This window comes from Salvelinus alpinus, chromosome 18 (genome assembly GCF_045679555.1).
Source record: "Salvelinus alpinus chromosome 18, SLU_Salpinus.1, whole genome shotgun sequence".
NCBI lineage: Eukaryota > Metazoa > Chordata > Actinopteri > Salmoniformes > Salmonidae > Salvelinus > Salvelinus alpinus.
This window is the reverse complement of record NC_092103.1, coordinates 46571572-46590807: the sequence shown is the minus strand read 5'-3', so window position 1 is coordinate 46590807 and position 19236 is coordinate 46571572.

Genomic DNA, 19236 nt, shown 5'->3' with positions numbered 1-19236 from the left:
CTCTAGAAGATGGAAGACGGGGAAGGAGGGAACCTCTAGAAGATGGAAGACGGGGAAGGAGGGAACCTCTAGAAGATGGAAGACGGGGAAGGAGGGAACCTCTGGAAGATGGAAGACGGGGAAGGAGGGAACCTCTAGAAGATGGAAGACGGGGAAGGAGGGAACCTCTAGAAGATGGAAGACGGGGAAAGAGGGAACCTCTGGAAGATGGAAGATGGAAGATGGGGAAAGAGGGAACCTCTAGAAGATGGAAGACGGGGAAAGAGGGAACCTCTGGAAGATGGAAGATGGAAGATGGGGAAAGAGGGAACCTCTGGAAGATGGAAGATGGGGAAAGAGGGAACCTCTAGAAGATGGAAGATGGGGAAAGAGGGAACCTCTAGAAGATGGAAGATGGGGAAAGAGGGAACCTCTAGAAGATGGAAGATGGGGAAAGAAGGAACCTCTAGAAGATGGAAGATGGGGAAAGAGGGAACCTCTAGAAGATGGAAAAAGGGAAGGAGGTTGTTCTGACTGCAGCTTGTTTTGCCTCATTAAACTGCTCTGGTTATTACCCAGTTCTGCTCTCCTGCGCCTGACTTCCCTGCAGCCAGTTACACACCTCTTACAAGGAGGGAACCTCTGGAAGATGGAAGAGGGGGAAAGAGGGATCCTCAGAAAGATGGAAAAAAGGGAAGGAGGGGAACTCAACTCTTATCTTATCAGTCGATCGATCACTCAACTCTTATCTTATCAGTTTGAGTATGTGTGTGTGGCAGTAGAACAAATATCACAATATCAGAATATAACTTTAAATTAAATAAATCAATGTAGGCTCATGAGAGTCAATTTCTTGCTCAAAGCCATGAGCTGTGACCCTTTAGTCTCCTTCTAAGGCTGTTCTGAAGTCTCTGTTCTGTAGTGTCTATTGTATTCATTTTGAGCATTAACTATAACCTGGGCGTCCTCTTTAGCCTCGTCTACAAGGCTTGCTGCCATCAAATGTGCCTTGGTTCGGGCATGTTCAAAAACCTTTTTTTCCCTGAGGGCTCTTTGTTGTCGTTTTCTTTACCGCCGAGGCATAGGATGTTAAATTACTGTACATTTAACCCACTCTTTTGATAGTCTAATCCCTCCAGTCGTTTCTAGACACAAGCTCCCTACCTTTTTTTGCATGTTGTACAGCCCAACTTTGAATTCTGCATGACAAGCCAGGAGTTATACGTTAGCTTGTTCTTGAACTGCAAGTTGAACTTCGTCGGTGGATGCACTGCCTCCCAGCTCCCCGTCTCCCTCTCCCGCAAACTCTGACTCGTTAGTAGGCTTACTAGCTAGTGGAGGTGCCGGTTGTGATGCTGAACTGGAGGGATTAGCTTCGCTGCTAGCTAAGGCATCGCCATCAGGAACAGTTTGACCCTCACTCCACTCCTCCGGAGGTGCCGGAACATACAAAGTCAAATCTGAGAGGTGCCAGATCCTGTTCCTGCAGGATCCGGCTCAAATTAAGCACTACTTGGGGATCTTCAATGCTGTAGAAATGTTTTGGTACCCTTCCCCAGATCTGTGCCTCGACACAATCCTGTCTCGGAGCTCTACGGACAATTCCATCGACCTTGTGGCTTGGTTTTTGCTCTGACATGCACTGTCAACTTTAGGACCTTAGATAGACAGGTGTGTGCCTTTCCAAATCATGTCCAATCAATTGAATTTACCACTGGTGGACTCCAATCAAGTTGTAGAAACATCTCAAGGATCATCAATGGAAACAGGATGCACCTGAGCTCCATTTAGAGTCTCATAGCAAAGGGTCTGAATACTTATGTAAATAAGGTATTTCTGTTGTTTATTTTTAATACATTTGCTAAACTTTATAAAAACCTGTTTTCACTTCGTCATTATGCGGTATTGTGTGTAGATTGATGATTACAGCCTTTGGAATAAGGCTGTAATGTAACAAAATGTGAAAGAGTCAAGGTTTCTGAATACTTTCCGAATGCACTGCAAGAATCTCAAATAACTCCTAGGTTTTTTACCTGGTGTTTTATCTTTATTGCCCGTGAATTAAAATGTGCTGCTAGATTCTCTCTCTGTGCTTTGGCTCCAACAATAAGTACCTCGGTCTTGTTTTGATTTAGCTGGAAGAAGTTGTGAGCCATCCAAGTATTTAAATCACTAATTGTCACGAACGTCGTAATCCTCCTCGTCTGAGGAGGAGTAAGGATCGGACCAAAGCGCAGCGTGGTTTGAATACATTCTTCTGTTTAATAAAGAAGAAACGAAGAACACTTGACAAACTTACAAAAACAACAAAACGAACGTGACGCTATAAAACGAAAGTGCATACACAAGCAACCAACGTATAGACATAGACAATAACCCACAACCCACAATACAAAACAGGCTACCTAAATATGGTTCCCAATCAGAGACAACGCAAAACACCTGTCTCTGATTGAGAACCATATCAGGCCAAACACATAGAAATAGACAAACCAGACAAACAACATAGAATGCCCACACAGATCACACCCTGACCAACCAAAACATAAAACATACAAAGCAAACTCTGGTCAGGGTGTGACACTAATACAGTCTAATAATTTATCCATGGAGCTAAAATCCTCTGATGACACAGAATAGTAAAGTAGCTTATCGTCTGCGTAGCAGTGAAAATCGATGCTGTGCTTTCTGATAACGCTGCCAAGGGGTAACAAACAGTATATAAACTGAACAGTACCGGACCGAACATCGAACCTCGTGGAACGTCACATGTGATATGTACTTGATATGTACTGGCACCCCAATGGTGGAACAAACTCCCTCACGACGCCAGGTCAGCGGAGTCAATCACCACCTTCCGGAGACACCTGAAACCCCACCTCTTTAAGGAATACCTAGGATAGGATAAAGTAATCCTTCTAACCCCCCCCCCCCCTTAAAAGAGTTAGATGCACTATTGTAAAGTGGTTGTTCCACTGGATATCATAAGGTGAATGCACCAATTTGTAAGTCGCTCTGGATAAGAGCGTCTGCTAAATGACTTAAATGTAAATGTACTTTCTCTGAGTTATGTTCACCAAGGGTGACAAAAAACTCTAGGTCCTTAACCTATTTAGAACTGGACTAATGTGAACTAATGTTGTAACACATTGTATCACGGCAACTGGCTTGATTCATTCACCGCTGAAGGTAAATAATGTACTTACATTCAGTAATCTTGCTCTGATTTGTCATCCTGAGGGTCCCAGAGATAAAAATGTAGCATAGTTTTGTTTGATAAAAATCAATTTTTATATTAAAATGTAGCAACTGGGTTCTGCAGTTTGAACCCCTGCTGTCTCTGATCCTGAATACAACAGTTAGTATTAAAAGTATCATTTATCGCTCTCACATGCTCATTTCTGTCCGTTAAGAACCAACGATGTGCTACCGTTTTGTAGCATTTCCGAATCTCAGAGTTTTGACACCAGGTTGGTTGCTCGGAAACAATACAGCTGGTTGCACCAGTCATGTGAGTCTATGTGAACAAACCTAGGCTACTGTATCTGACCAGCTATATGGTGGTATTCAAGCTGAGGTTAATCAATAAATGCAAACATATATTTTGATTAGCTAGGTAGCTAACTAGCTAAAGTTACCTAGCTAAGGCTAGCTTGCTTGTACAAAGTCCAGCTACTAGCCTATGCAGCTAGCTAACACCAGTCAGTTGAAAGCTAGCTAGCTAACAAACAGGCAAATAATGGTAGATAGCCAATAAATGTGGTTTTGTTTTGATTAAATAAGTAGCTAACTAGCTAATGTAACGTTATACCAGTCAGATGAGAGCTAACGTTGGCTAGGTGGCTAACCATCAAGCAAGGAAAGCTAGCTAGCTAGCTAGCTAGGTAACTAGCTATATTTTTCCAAAGTAAGCTTGAAGCTTTTCACATAAACTTGAAGTCATCATGTGTAATCTGCTGATCTAGACACTTGCTTGCAATCAGAGCACAAACAAATATGCACAAATAAACTAGTGAACATCCTTGGCTGCTTTGATAGCGTATGGCCAGTTCATGCACCACAATATATCATACTTTCTTACAAAAAACATAACTAGTTAGCTAAACGTTAGTTACAGTGCATTCGGAAAGTATTCAGACACCTGGACTTTTTCCAAATTTTGTTACGTTACAGCCTTATTCTAAAATGGATTAAATATAATGTTTTTCATCAATCTACAAACAATACCCCATAATGACATCACAATACCGCATAATGACATCACAATACCGCATAATGACAAAGTAAAAACAGGAAGTTAGAAATTCTAGAAAATGTATAACCTTATTTGCATAAGTATTCAGGCCCTTTGCTATGAGACTCGAAATGGAGCTCAGGTGCATCCTGTTTCCATTGATCATCCACCCGCCAACCCCTCTTTTTACACTACTGCTACTCTCTGTTCATCATATATGCATAGTCCCTTTAACCACATCTACATGTACATACTACCTCAATCAGCCTGACTAACCAGTGTCTGTATGTAGCCTCGCTACTGTATATAGCCTGTCTTTTTACTGTTGTTTCATTTCTTTATTATGTATTGTTCACCTAACACCTTTTGCACTATTGGTTAGAGCCTGTAAATAAGCATTTCACTGTAAGGTCTACTACACCTGTTGTATTCGGCGCACGTGACAAAATAACTTTGATTTGATTTGATCCTTGAGATGTTTCTACAACTTGATTGGAGTCCACCTGTGGTAAATTCAATTGATTGGACATGATTTGGAAAGGCACACACCTGTCTATATAAGGTCCCACAGTTGACAGTGCATGTCAGAGCAAAAACCAAGCCATGAGGTAGAAGGAATTGTCCGTAGAGCTCAGAGACAGGATTGTGTCGAGGCACAGATCTGGGGAAGGATACCAAGTTACAAACAATGTGAAAAAACGAACAAAATACCACAGTTGGTTAGGAGCACGTAAAATGGAAGCCATTCCCTCCGGCGCCATTCTCCAGTCATAATGTTATGATAGGTGCAGTGTAATGTGTTGTTTTACAGGGTCAGCCATAGTAGTATGATAGGTGTTGTTTTACAGGGTCAGTCATAGTAGTATGATAGGTGTTGTTATACAGGGTCAGTCATAGTAGTATGATAGGTGCAGTGTAATGTGTTGTTTTACAGGGTCAGTCATAGTAGTATGATAGGTGTTGTTTTACAGGGTCAGTCATAGTAGTATGATAGGTGTTGTTTTACAGGGTCAGCCATAGTAGTATGATAGGTGTTGTTTTACAGGGTCAGTCATAGTAGTATGATAGGTGTTGTTTTACAGGGTCAGCCATAGTAGTATGATAGGTGTTGTTTTACAGGGTCAGTCATAGTAGTATGATAGGTGTTGTTTTACAGGGTCAGTCATAGTAGTATGATAGGTGTTGTTGTACAGGGTCAGTCATAGTAGTATGATAGGTGTTGTTTTACAGGGTCAGTCATAGTAGTATGATAGGTGTTGTTTTACAGGGTCAGCCATAGTAGCATGATAGGTGTTGTTTTACAGGGTCAGTCATAGTAGTATGATAGGTGTTGTTTTACAGGGTCAGCCATAGTAGTATGATAGGTGTTGTTTTACAGGGTCAGTCATAATGTTATGATAGGCGCAGTGTAATGTGTTGTTTTACAGGGTCAGCCATAGTAGTATGATAGGTGTTGTTTTACAGGGTTAGCCGTAGTAGTATGATAGGTGTTGTTTTACAGGGTCAGTCATAGTAGTATGATAGGTGCAGTGTAATGTGTTGTTTTACAGGGTCAGTCATAGTAGTATGATAGGTGTTGTTTTACAGGGTCAGTCATAGTAGTATGATAGGTGTTTTACAGGGTCAGTCATAGTAGTATGATAGGTGTTTTACAGGGTCAGTCATAGTAGTATGATAGGTGTTGTTTTACAGGGTCAGTCATAGTAGTATGATAGGTGTTGTTGTACAGGGTCAGTCATAGTAGTATGATAGGTGTTGTTTTACAGGGTCAGCCATAGTAGTATGATAGGTGTTGTTTTACAGGGTCAGCCATAGTAGTATGATAGGTGCAGTGTAATGTGTTGTTTTACAGGGTCAGTCATAGTAGTATGATAGGTGTTGTTTTACAGGGTCAGTCATAGTAGTATGACAGGTGTTGTTTTACAGGGTCAGCCATAGTAGTATGATAGGTGCTGTTTTACAGGGTCAGTCATAGTAGTATGATAGGTGCAGTGTAATGTGTTGTTTTACAGGGTCAGTCATAGTAGTATGATAGGTGTTGTTTTACAGGGTCAGTCATAGTAGTATGATAGGTGTTGCTGTACAGGGTCAGTCATAGTAGTATGATAGGTGTTGTTTTACAGGGTCAGCCATAGTAGTATGATAGGTGTTGTTTTACAGGGTCAGCCATAGTAGTATGATAGGTGCAGTGTAATGTGTTGTTTTACAGGGTCAGCCATAGTAGTATGATAGGTGTTGTTTTACAGGGTCAGTCATAGTAGTATGATAGGTGTTGTTTTACAGGGTCAGCCATAGCAGTATGATAGGTGTTGTTTTACAGGGTCAGCCATAGCAGTATGATAGGTGTTGTTTTACAGGGTCAGCCATAGTAGTATGATAGGTGTTGTTTTACAGGGTCAGTCATAGTAGTATGATAGGTGTTGTTTTACAGGGTCAGTCATAATGTTATGATAGGTGCAGTGTAATGTGTTGTTTTACAGGGTCAGCCATAGTAGTATGATAGGTGTTGTTTTACAGGGTTAGCCATAGTAGTATGATAGGTGTTGTTTTACAGGGTCAGTCATAGTAGTATGATAGGTGCAGTGTAATGTGTTGTTTTACAGGGTCAGTCATAGTAGTATGATAGGTGTTGTTTTACAGGGTCAGTCATAGTAGTATGATAGGTGTTTTACAGGGTCAGTCATAGTAGTATGATAGGTGTTTTACAGGGTCAGTCATAGTAGTATGATAGGTGTTTTACAGGGTCAGTCATAGTAGTATGATAGGTGTTGTTTTACAGGGTCAGCCATAGTAGTATGATAAGTGTTGTTTTACAGGGTCAGCCATAGTAGATTGATAGGTGCAGTGTAATGTGTTGTTTTACAGGGTCAGTCATAGTAGTATGATAGGTGTTGTTTTACAGGGTCAGTCATAGTAGTATGATAGGTGTTGTTTTACAGGGTCAGCCATAGTAGTATGATAGGTGTTGTTTTACAGGGTCAGTCATAGTAGTATGATAGGTGTTGTTTTACAGGGTCAGCCATAGTAGATTGATAGGTGCAGTGTAATGTGTTGTTTTACAGGGTCAGTCATAGTAGTATGATAGGTGTTGTTGTACAGGGTCAGTCATAGAAGTATAATGTGTTGTTTTACAGGGTCAGCCATAGTAGTATGATAGGTGTTGTTTTACAGGGTCAGCCATAGTAGTATGATAGGTGTTGTTTTACAGGGTTAGCCATAGTAGTATGATAGGTGTTGTTTTACAGGGTCAGGCATAGTAGTATGATAGGTGCAGTGTAATGTGTTGTTTTACAGGGTCAGTCATAGTAGTATGATAGGTGTTGTTTTACAGGGTCAGTCATAGTAGTATGATAGGTGTTTTACAGGGTCAGTCATAGTAGTATGATAGGTGTTTTACAGGGTCAGTCATAGTAGTATGATAGGTGTTTTACAGGGTCAGTCATAGTAGTATGATAGGTGTTGTTTTACAGGGTCAGCCATAGTAGTATGATAGGTGTTGTTTTACAGGGTCAGCCATAGTAGTATGATAGGTGCAGTGTAATGTGTTGTTTTACAGGGTCAGTCATAGTAGTATGATAGGTGTTGTTTTACAGGGTCAGTCATAGTAGTATGATAGGTGTTGTTTTACAGGGTCAGCCATAGTAGTATGATAGGTGTTGTTTTACAGGGTCAGTCATAGTAGTATGATAGGCGCAGTGTAATGTGTTGTTTTACAGGGTCAGTCATAGTAGTATGATAGGTGTTGTTTTACAGGGTCAGCCATAGTAGCATGATAGGTGTTGTTTTACAGGGTCAGTCATAGTAGTATGATAGGTGTTGTTTTACAGGGTCAGCCATAGTAGTATGATCGGTGTTGTTTTACAGGGTCAGCCATAGTAGTATGATAGGTGCAGTGTAATGTGTTGTTTTACAGGGTCAGTCATAGTAGTATGATAGGTGTTGTTTTACAGGGTCAGTCATAGTAGTATGATAGGTGTTGTTTTACAGGGTCAGCCATAGTAGTATGATAGGTGTTGTTTTACAGGGTCAGTCATAGTAGTATGATAGGTGTTGTTTTACAGGGTCAGCCATAGTAGTATGATAGGTGTTGTTTTACAGGGTCAGCCATAGTGGTATGATAGGTGCAGTGTAATGTGTTGTTTTACAGGGTCAGCCATAGTAGTATGATAGGTGTTGTTTTACAGGGTCAGTCATAGTAGTATGATAGGTGTTGTTTTACAGGGTCAGCCATAGCAGTATGATAGGTGTTGTTTTACAGGGTCAGCCATAGCAGTATGATAGGTGTTGTTTTACAGGGTCAGCCATAGTAGTATGATAGGTGTTGTTTTACAGGGTCAGTCATAGTAGTATGATAGGTGTTGTTTTACAGGGTCAGTCATAATGTTATGATAGGTGCAGTGTAATGTGTTGTTTTACAGGGTCAGCCATAGTAGTATGATAGGTGTTGTTTTACAGGGTTAGCCATAGTAGTATGATAGGTGTTGTTTTACAGGGTCAGTCATAGTAGTATGATAGGTGCAGTGTAATGTGTTGTTTTACAGGGTCAGTCATAGTAGTATGATAGGTGTTGTTTTACAGGGTCAGTCATAGTAGTATGATAGGTGTTTTACAGGGTCAGTCATAGTAGTATGATAGGTGTTTTACAGGGTCAGTCATAGTAGTATGATAGGTGTTTTACAGGGTCAGTCATAGTAGTATGATAGGTGTTGTTTTACAGGGTCAGCCATAGTAGTATGATAAGTGTTGTTTTACAGGGTCAGCCATAGTAGATTGATAGGTGCAGTGTAATGTGTTCTTTTACAGGGTCAGTCATAGTAGTGTGATAGGTGTTGTTTTACAGGGTCAGTCATAGTAGTATGATAGGTGTTGTTTTACAGGGTCAGCCATAGTAGTATGATAGGTGTTGTTTTACAGGGTCAGTCATGGTAGTATGATAGGTGTTGTTTTACAGGGTCAGCCATAGTAGATTGATAGGTGCAGTGTAATGTGTTGTTTTACAGGGTCAGTCATAGTAGTATGATAGGTGTTGTTGTACAGGGTCAGTCATAGAAGTATAATGTGTTGTTTTACAGGGTCAGCCATAGTAGTATGATAGGTGTTGTTCTACAGGGTCAGCCATAGTAGTATGATAGGTGTTGTTTTACAGGGTTAGCCATAGTAGTATGATAGGTGTTGTTTTACAGGGTCAGGCATAGTAGTATGATAGGTGCAGTGTAATGTGTTGTTTTACAGGGTCAGTCATAGTAGTATGATAGGTGTTGTTTTACAGGGTCAGTCATAGTAGTATGATAGGTGTTTTACAGGGTCAGTCATAGTAGTATGATAGGTGTTTTACAGGGTCAGTCATAGTAGTATGATAGGTGTTTTACAGGGTCAGTCATAGTAGTATGATAGGTGTTGTTTTACAGGGTCAGCCATAGTAGTATGATAGGTGTTGTTTTACAGGGTCAGCCATAGTAGTATGATAGGTGCAGTGTAATGTGTTGTTTTACAGGGTCAGTCATAGTAGTATGATAGGTGTTGTTTTACAGGGTCAGTCATAGTAGTATGATAGGTGTTGTTTTACAGGGTCAGCCATAGTAGTATGATAGGTGTTGTTTTACAGGGTCAGTCATAGTAGTATGATAGGTGCAGTGTAATGTGTTGTTTTATAGGGTCAGTCATAGTAGTATGATAGGTGTTGTTTTACAGGGTCAGCCATAGTAGCATGATAGGTGTTGTTTTACAGGGTCAGTCATAGTAGTATGATAGGTGTTGTTTTACAGGGTCAGCCATAGTAGTATGATAGGTGTTGTTTTACAGGGTCAGTCATAATGTTATGATAGGCGCAGTGTAATGTGTTGTTTTACAGGGTCAGCCATAGTAGTATGATAGGTGTTGTTTTACAGGGTTAGCCGTAGTAGTATGATAGGTGTTGTTTTACAGGGTCAGTCATAGTAGTATGATAGGTGCAGTGTAATGTGTTGTTTTACAGGGTCAGTCATAGTAGTATGATAGGTGTTGTTTTACAGGGTCAGTCATAGTAGTATGATAGGTGTTTTACAGGGTCAGTCATAGTAGTATGATAGGTGTTTTACAGGGTCAGTCATAGTAGTATGATAGGTGTTGTTTTACAGGGTTAGCCATAGTAGTATGATAGGTGTTGTTTTACAGGGTCAGTCATAGTAGTATGATAGGTGCAGTGTAATGTGTTGTTTTACAGGGTCAGTCATAGTAGTATGATAGGTGTTGTTTTACAGGGTCAGTCATAGTAGTATGATAGGTGTTTTACAGGGTCAGTCATAGTAGTATGATAGGTGTTTTACAGGGTCAGTCATAGTAGTATGATAGGTGTTGTTTTACAGGGTCAGCCATAGTAGTATGATAAGTGTTGTTTTACAGGGTCAGCCATAGTAGATTGATAGGTGCAGTGTAATGTGTTGTTTTACAGGGTCAGTCATAGTAGTATGATATGTGTTGTTTTACAGGGTCAGTCATAGTAGTATGATAGGTGTTGTTTTACAGGGTCAGCCATAGTAGTATGATAGGTGTTGTTTTACAGGGTCAGTCATAGTAGTATGATAGGTGTTGTTTTACAGGGTCAGCCATAGTAGATTGATAGGTGCAGTGTAATGTGTTGTTTTACAGGGTCAGTCATAGTAGTATGATAGGTGTTGTTTTACAGGGTCAGTCATAGTAGTATGATAGGTGTTGTTTTACAGGGTCAGCCATAGTAGTATGATAGGTGTTGTTTTACAGGGTCAGTCATAGTAGTATGATAGGTGCAGTGTAATGTGTTGTTTTATAGGGTCAGTCATAGTAGTATGATAGGTGTTGTTTTACAGGGTCAGCCATAGTAGCATGATAGGTGTTGTTTTACAGGGTCAGTCATAGTAGTATGATAGGTGTTGTTTTACAGGGTCAGCCATAGTAGTATGATAGGTGTTGTTTTACAGGGTCAGTCATAATGTTATGATAGGCGCAGTGTAATGTGTTGTTTTACAGGGTCAGCCATAGTAGTATGATAGGTGTTGTTTTACAGGGTTAGCCGTAGTAGTATGATAGGTGTTGTTTTACAGGGTCAGTCATAGTAGTATGATAGGTGCAGTGTAATGTGTTGTTTTACAGGGTCAGTCATAGTAGTATGATAGGTGTTGTTTTACAGGGTCAGTCATAGTAGTATGATAGGTGTTTTACAGGGTCAGTCATAGTAGTATGATAGGTGTTTTACAGGGTCAGTCATAGTAGTATGATAGGTGTTGTTTTACAGGGTTAGCCATAGTAGTATGATAGGTGTTGTTTTACAGGGTCAGTCATAGTAGTATGATAGGTGCAGTGTAATGTGTTGTTTTACAGGGTCAGTCATAGTAGTATGATAGGTGTTGTTTTACAGGGTCAGTCATAGTAGTATGATAGGTGTTTTACAGGGTCAGTCATAGTAGTATGATAGGTGTTTTACAGGGTCAGTCATAGTAGTATGATAGGTGTTGTTTTACAGGGTCAGCCATAGTAGTATGATAAGTGTTGTTTTACAGGGTCAGCCATAGTAGATTGATAGGTGCAGTGTAATGTGTTGTTTTACAGGGTCAGTCATAGTAGTATGATATGTGTTGTTTTACAGGGTCAGTCATAGTAGTATGATAGGTGTTGTTTTACAGGGTCAGCCATAGTAGTATGATAGGTGTTGTTTTACAGGGTCAGTCATAGTAGTATGATAGGTGTTGTTTTACAGGGTCAGCCATAGTAGATTGATAGGTGCAGTGTAATGTGTTGTTTTACAGGGTCAGTCATAGTAGTATGATAGGTGTTGTTGTACAGGGTCAGTCATAGAAGTATAATGTGTTGTTTTACAGGGTCAGTCATAGTAGTATGATAGGTGCAGTGTAATGTGTTGTTTTACAGGGTCAGTCATAGTAGTATGATAGGTGTTGTTTTACAGGGTCAGTCATAGTAGTATGATAGGTGTTTTACAGGGTCAGTCATAGTAGTATGATAGGTGTTTTACAGGGTCAGTCATAGTAGTATGATAGGTGTTGTTTTACAGGGTTAGCCATAGTAGTATGATAGGTGTTGTTTTACAGGGTCAGTCATAGTAGTATGATAGGTGCAGTGTAATGTGTTGTTTTACAGGGTCAGTCATAGTAGTATGATAGGTGTTGTTTTACAGGGTCAGTCATAGTAGTATGATAGGTGTTTTACAGGGTCAGTCATAGTAGTATGATAGGTGTTTTACAGGGTCAGTCATAGTAGTATGATAGGTGTTGTTTTACAGGGTCAGCCATAGTAGTATGATAAGTGTTGTTTTACAGGGTCAGCCATAGTAGATTGATAGGTGTTGTTTTACAGGGTCAGCCATAGTAGTATGATAGGTGTTGTTTTACAGGGTCAGTCATAGTAGTATGATAGGTGTTGTTTTACAGGGTCAGCCATAGTAGATTGATAGGTGTTGTTTTACAGGGTCAGTCATAGTAGTATGATAGGTGTTGTTTTACAGGGTCAGCCATAGTAGTATGATAGGTGTTGTTTTACAGGGTCAGTCATAGTAGTATGATAGGTGCAGTGTAATGTGTTGTTTTATAGGGTCAGTCATAGTAGTATGATAGGTGTTGTTTTACAGGGTCAGCCATAGTAGCATGATAGGTGTTGTTTTACAGGGTCAGTCATAGTAGTATGATAGGTGTTGTTTTACAGGGTCAGCCATAGTAGTATGATAGGTGTTGTTTTACAGGGTCAGTCATAATGTTATGATAGGCGCAGTGTAATGTGTTGTTTTACAGGGTCAGCCATAGTAGTATGATAGGTGTTGTTTTACAGGGTTAGCCGTAGTAGTATGATAGGTGTTGTTTTACAGGGTCAGTCATAGTAGTATGATAGGTGCAGTGTAATGTGTTGTTTTACAGGGTCAGTCATAGTAGTATGATAGGTGTTGTTTTACAGGGTCAGTCATAGTAGTATGATAGGTGTTTTACAGGGTCAGTCATAGTAGTATGATAGGTGTTTTACAGGGTCAGTCATAGTAGTATGATAGGTGTTGTTTTACAGGGTTAGCCATAGTAGTATGATAGGTGTTGTTTTACAGGGTCAGTCATAGTAGTATGATAGGTGCAGTGTAATGTGTTGTTTTACAGGGTCAGTCATAGTAGTATGATAGGTGTTGTTTTACAGGGTCAGTCATAGTAGTATGATAGGTGTTTTACAGGGTCAGTCATAGTAGTATGATAGGTGTTTTACAGGGTCAGTCATAGTAGTATGATAGGTGTTGTTTTACAGGGTCAGCCATAGTAGTATGATAAGTGTTGTTTTACAGGGTCAGCCATAGTAGATTGATAGGTGCAGTGTAATGTGTTGTTTTACAGGGTCAGTCATAGTAGTATGATATGTGTTGTTTTACAGGGTCAGTCATAGTAGTATGATAGGTGTTGTTTTACAGGGTCAGCCATAGTAGTATGATAGGTGTTGTTTTACAGGGTCAGTCATAGTAGTATGATAGGTGTTGTTTTACAGGGTCAGCCATAGTAGATTGATAGGTGCAGTGTAATGTGTTGTTTTACAGGGTCAGTCATAGTAGTATGATAGGTGTTGTTGTACAGGGTCAGTCATAGAAGTATAATGTGTTGTTTTACAGGGTCAGCCATAGTAGTATGATAGGTGTTGTTCTACAGGGTCAGCCATAGTAGTATGATAGGTGTTGTTTTACAGGGTTAGCCATAGTAGTATGATAGGTGTTGTTTTACAGGGTCAGGCATAGTAGTATGATAGGTGCAGTGTAATGTGTTGTTTTACAGGGTCAGTCATAGTAGTATGATAGGTGTTGTTTTACAGGGTCAGTCATAGTAGTATGATAGGTGTTTTACAGGGTCAGTCATAGTAGTATGATAGGTGTTTTACAGGGTCAGTCATAGTAGTATGATAGGTGTTTTACAGGGTCAGTCATAGTAGTATGATAGGTGTTGTTTTACAGGGTCAGCCATAGTAGTATGATAGGTGTTGTTTTACAGGGTCAGCCATAGTAGTATGATAGGTGCAGTGTAATGTGTTGTTTTACAGGGTCAGTCATAGTAGTATGATAGGTGTTGTTTTACAGGGTCAGTCATAGTAGTATGATAGGTGTTGTTTTACAGGGTCAGCCATAGTAGTATGATAGGTGTTGTTTTACAGGGTCAGTCATAGTAGTATGATAGGTGCAGTGTAATGTGTTGTTTTACAGGGTCAGTCATAGTAGTATGATAGGTGTTGTTTTACAGGGTCAGCCATAGTAGCATGATAGGTGTTGTTTTACAGGGTCAGTCATAGTAGTATGATAGGTGTTGTTTTACAGGGTCAGCCATAGTAGTATGATAGGTGTTGTTTTACAGGGTCAGTCATAATGTTATGATAGGCGCAGTGTAATGTGTTGTTTTACAGGGTCAGCCATAGTAGTATGATAGGTGTTGTTTTACAGGGTTAGCCGTAGTAGTATGATAGGTGTTGTTTTACAGGGTCAGTCATAGTAGTATGATAGGTGCAGTGTAATGTGTTGTTTTACAGGGTCAGTCATAGTAGTATGATAGGTGTTGTTTTACAGGGTCAGTCATAGTAGTATGATAGGTGTTTTACAGGGTCAGTCATAGTAGTATGATAGGTGTTTTACAGGGTCAGTCATAGTAGTATGATAGGTGTTGTTTTACAGGGTCAGTCATAGTAGTATGATAGGTGTTGTTGTACAGGGTCAGTCATAGTAGTATGATAGGTGTTGTTTTACAGGGTCAGCCATAGTAGATTGATAGGTGCAGTGTAATGTGTTGTTTTACAGGGTCAGTCATAGTAGTATGATAGGTGTTGTTGTACAGGGTCAGTCATAGAAGTATAATGTGTTGTTTTACAGGGTCAGCCATAGTAGTATGATAGGTGTTGTTTTACAGGGTCAGCCATAGTAGTATGATAGGTGTTGTTTTACAGGGTTAGCCATAGTAGTATGATAGGTGTTGTTTTACAGGGTCAGGCATAGTAGTATGATAGGTGCAGTGTAATGTGTTGTTTTACAGGGTCAGTCATAGTAGTATGATAGGTGTTGTTTTACAGGGTCAGTCATAGTAGTATGATAGGTGTTTTACAGGGTCAGTCATAGTAGTATGATAGGTGTTTTACAGGGTCAGTCATAGTAGTATGATAGGTGTTTTACAGGGTCAGTCATAGTAGTATGATAGGTGTTGTTTTACAGGGTCAGCCATAGTAGTATGATAGGTGTTGTTTTACAGGGTCAGCCATAGTAGTATGATAGGTGCAGTGTAATGTGTTGTTTTACAGGGTCAGTCATAGTAGTATGATAGGTGTTGTTTTACAGGGTCAGTCATAGTAGTATGATAGGTGTTGTTTTACAGGGTCAGCCATAGTAGTATGATAGGTGTTGTTTTACAGGGTCAGTCATAGTAGTATGATAGGCGCAGTGTAATGTGTTGTTTTACAGGGTCAGTCATAGTAGTATGATAGGTGTTGTTTTACAGGGTCAGCCATAGTAGCATGATAGGTGTTGTTTTACAGGGTCAGTCATAGTAGTATGATAGGTGTTGTTTTACAGGGTCAGCCATAGTAGTATGATAGGTGTTGTTTTACAGGGTCAGCCATAGTAGTATGATAGGTGCAGTGTAATATGTTGTTTTACAGGGTCAGTCATAGTAGTATGATAGGTGTTGTTTTACAGGGTCAGTCATAGTAGTATGATAGGTGTTGTTTTACAGGGTCAGCCATAGTAGTATGATAGGTGTTGTTTTACAGGGTCAGTCATAGTAGTATGATAGGTGTTGTTTTACAGGGTCAGCCATAGTAGTATGATAGGTGTTGTTTTACAGGGTCAGCCATAGTAGTATGATAGGTGCAGTGTAATGTGTTGTTTTACAGGGTCAGCCATAGTAGTATGATAGGTGTTGTTTTACAGGGTCAGTCATAGTAGTATGATAGGTGTTGTTTTACAGGGTCAGCCATAGCAGTATGATAGGTGTTGTTTTACAGGGTCAGCCATAGCAGTATGATAGGTGTTGTTTTACAGGGTCAGCCATAGTAGTATGATAGGTGTTGTTTTACAGGGTCAGTCATAGTAGTATGATAGGTGTTGTTTTACAGGGTCAGTCATAATGTTATGATAGGTGCAGTGTAATGTGTTGTTTTACAGGGTCAGCCATAGTAGTATGATAGGTGTTGTTTTACAGGGTTAGCCATAGTAGTATGATAGGTGTTGTTTTACAGGGTCAGTCATAGTAGTATGATAGGTGCAGTGTAATGTGTTGTTTTACAGGGTCAGTCATAGTAGTATGATAGGTGTTGTTTTACAGGGTCAGTCATAGTAGTATGATAGGTGTTTTACAGGGTCAGTCATAGTAGTATGATAGGTGTTTTACAGGGTCAGTCATAGTAGTATGATAGGTGTTTTACAGGGTCAGTCATAGTAGTATGATAGGTGTTGTTTTACAGGGTCAGCCATAGTAGTATGATAAGTGTTGTTTTACAGGGTCAGCCATAGTAGATTGATAGGTGCAGTGTAATGTGTTGTTTTACAGGGTCAGTCATAGTAGTATGATAGGTGTTGTTTTACAGGGTCAGTCATAGTAGTATGATAGGTGTTGTTTTACAGGGTCAGCCATAGTAGTATGATAGGTGTTGTTTTACAGGGTCAGTCATAGTAGTATGATAGGTGTTGTTTTACAGGGTCAGCCATAGTAGATTGATAGGTGCAGTGTAATGTGTTGTTTTACAGGGTCAGTCATAGTAGTATGATAGGTGTTGTTGTACAGGGTCAGTCATAGAAGTATAATGTGTTGTTTTACAGGGTCAGCCATAGTAGTATGATAGGTGTTGTTCTACAGGGTCAGCCATAGTAGTATGATAGGTGTTGTTTTACAGGGTTAGCCATAGTAGTATGATAGGTGTTGTTTTACAGGGTCAGGCATAGTAGTATGATAGGTGCAGTGTAATGTGTTGTTTTACAGGGTCAGTCATAGTAGTATGATAGGTGTTGTTTTACAGGGTCAGTCATAGTAGTATGATAGGTGTTTTACAGGGTCAGTCATAGTAGTATGATAGGTGTTTTACAGGGTCAGTCATAGTAGTATGATAGGTGTTTTACAGGGTCAGTCATAGTAGTATGATAGGTGTTGTTTTACAGGGTCAGCCATAGTAGTATGATAGGTGTTGTTTTACAGGGTCAGCCATAGTAGTATGATAGGTGCAGTGTAATGTGTTGTTTTACAGGGTCAGTCATAGTAGTATGATAGGTGTTGTTTTACAGGGTCAGTCATAGTAGTATGATAGGTGTTGTTTTACAGGGTCAGCCATAGTAGTATGATAGGTGTTGTTTTACAGGGTCAGTCATAGTAGTATGATAGGTGCAGTGTAATGTGTTGTTTTACAGGGTCAGTCATAGTAGTATGATAGGTGTTGTTTTACAGGGTCAGCCATAGTAGCATGATAGGTGTTGTTTTACAGGGTCAGTCATAGTAGTATGATAGGTGTTGTTTTACAGGGTCAGCCATAGTAGTATGATAGGTGTTGTTTTACAGGGTCAGTCATAATGTTATGATAGGCGCAGTGTAATGTGTTGTTTTACAGGGTCAGCCATAGTAGTATGATAGGTGTTGTTTTACAGGGTTAGCCGTAGTAGTATGATAGGTGTTGTTTTACAGGGTCAGTCATAGTAGTATGATAGGTGCAGTGTAATGTGTTGTTTTACAGGGTCAGTCATAGTAGTATGATAGGTGTTGTTTTACAGGGTCAGTCATAGTAGTATGATAGGTGTTTTACAGGGTCAGTCATAGTAGTATGATAGGTGTTTTACAGGGTCAGTCACAGTAGTATGATAGGTGTTGTTTTACAGGGTCAGTCATAGTAGTATGATAGGTGTTGTTGTACAGGGTCAGTCATAGTAGTATGATAGGTGTTGTTTTACAGGGTCAGCCATAGTAGTATGATAGGTGTTGTTTTACAGGGTCAGCCATAGTAGTATGATAGGTGCAGTGTAATGTGTTGTTTTACAGGGTCAGTCATAGTAGTATGATAGGTGTTGTTTTACAGGGTCAGCCATAGTAGATTGATAGGTGCAGTGTAATGTGTTGTTTTACAGGGTCAGTCATAGTAGTATGATAGGTGCAGTGTAATGTGTTGTTTTACAGGGTCAGTCATAGTAGTATGATAGGTGTTGTTTTACAGGGTCAGTCATAGTAGTATGATAGGTGTTTTACAGGGTCAGTCATAGTAGTATGATAGGTGTTTTACAGGGTCAGTCATAGTAGTATGATAGGTGTTTTACAGGGTCAGTCATAGTAGTATGATAGGTGTTGTTTTACAGGGTCAGCCATAGTAGTATGATAAGTGTTGTTTTACAGGGTCAGCCATAGTAGATTGATAGGTGCAGTGTAATGTGTTGTTTTACAGGGTCAGTCATAGTAGTATGATAGGTGTTGTTTTACAGGGTCAGTCATAGTAGTATGATAGGTGTTGTTTTACAGGGTCAGCCATAGTAGTATGATAGGTGTTGTTTTACAGGGTCAGTCATAGTAGTATGATAGGTGTTGTTTTACAGGGTCAGCCATAGTAGATTGATAGGTGCAGTGTAATGTGTTGTTTTACAGGGTCAGTCATAGTAGTATGATAGGTGTTGTTATACAGGGTCAGTCATAGTAGTATGATAGGTGTTGTTGTACAGGGTCAGTCATAGAAGTATAATGTGTTGTTTTACAGGGTCAGCCATAGTAGTATGATAGGTGTTGTTTTACAGGGTCAGCCATAGTAGTATGATAGGTGTTGTTTTACAGGGTTAGCCATAGTAGTATGATAGGTGTTGTTTTACAGGGTCAGGCATAGTAGTATGATAGGTGCAGTGTAATGTGTTGTTTTACAGGGTCAGTCATAGTAGTATGATAGGTGTTGTTTTACAGGGTCAGTCATAGTAGTATGATAGGTGTTTTACAGGGTCAGTCATAGTAGTATGATAGGTGTTTTACAGGGTCAGTCATAGTAGTATGATAGGTGTTGTTTTACAGGGTCAGCCATAGTAGTATGATAGGTGTTGTTTT